A 1531-nucleotide genomic window follows, 5' to 3' on the forward strand; every position below is an offset into this window, starting at 1 on the left:
CCTGAAGAAGGGTTCTTTATAGTGACCCGAAATGCATTGGGTTATGGTTTGAACTATGAATCATATGATGGAAATGAAATATTGATTTTTGAAGATGAGAAAAAATCATGAATAAAATACTTTAAGCATCAATCATAAGAATTGGATTTATCTTGAATTAACTTTATCAAACGCTAGTCACAGAAGTGATAAGGAACAGGAACAGTTCCAAGTAAGAGTGCGCACATCTTATGGAAAAGGAATCTCCTAACCGATCTTAGTAGGATTAATATCCGCCATAGCTGAGTAGGACGAAAATCCTATGTATTAGCTGTTTGGTTTGTTCAACATTCAAGGATACAGTGTTACAAAATATTGTGCACCTTATCTTTGTTTCCTTAAAACTTGTTCTACATTTTTCAAAAACAATGTCCCTTAACGGTGATACTAATACCGTGACCGGTGAAGCTGCGGCTGACCCAGTCATGACAGCTTTTAATCATTCAGGTTTCAATGAAACCGATGAGGGTGTTTTAAACATCCATCCGAATAAAATAAGAGCCATCACTCTAAAACTTATAAAACATGGCCTAACACCAAGCGGTGGTAGAGCAGTTTTCGTGTTAGAGGCACATGAATCTTTTCAGACAGAGGTACTCTATTCATGGATAGTATTCCCAGAATCAAATCCAGTAACAAAAGTGTTTCACTTCAATAAAGAAGATGAACCACCTCAGGAATATATTCCTTTCGAGGATATTGAAATTCCACTCATATACCAGGAGCATAATCTCTGGTTTAAGGTCACCCTAAAACATTACAATCACATTATCAGGCTCGGTCCACTAGGTAGACGAGGAGCAACATGGCCGATTTTAGCCGGCTACACACCTCATGCTGACATCGAAGAGATGTCAAATGAGGAGTTACTCACTCAACTCAAAGACTTAATAAAAATGTACAGACACTTAGTCCAATATGTCATGTGGACATTCACAGTCCTACCACCATTGACCATTCTAAATTAAACTCCTCAACAGGGTAATACACTAAAAATTACTCCACAGACTTTACACGCAGTCATGGGTAAAATGCCCACAAAACGTGAAGAAATTCCATTCTGGATAGCTCAAAAAATTACTCAAATCGAAGCAGTATTTCCTAATACTAGCCCTTATGAGAAACACAGAATTCTAACAACCTGTTTACCAATGGGGATCACACCACATCTGGAAGACTGCACCACTTGGGGCACAGTCTTTGCTGCATCTATTCTAAAACACATGGTGTTTCGTCAATTGCGGTAATATCGGATGTCCTGAAACAAATTCAAAACGAATACGGGGCAGAGTCTGCTCTGAATTTAGGTATGAAGTTGCTGAAAATTTTCGACCAGGTCTCAACAATAAGATTATCTAATTTTAAAGGGGAGGCAGCATCAGTGGCGATCCGCCAAAGCTTAAGGGAATTTGATGTAACAGAACATCAACAAGAACTCCCCAGAATATTTGAAAAATCCTATGAAGAATTGGGCAGAGACAGTTTGGGTGGG

Source organism: Lissotriton helveticus, unplaced genomic scaffold (assembly GCF_964261635.1).
Source record: "Lissotriton helveticus unplaced genomic scaffold, aLisHel1.1 SCAFFOLD_1772, whole genome shotgun sequence".
NCBI classification, from domain to species: Eukaryota; Metazoa; Chordata; class Amphibia; order Caudata; family Salamandridae; genus Lissotriton; species Lissotriton helveticus.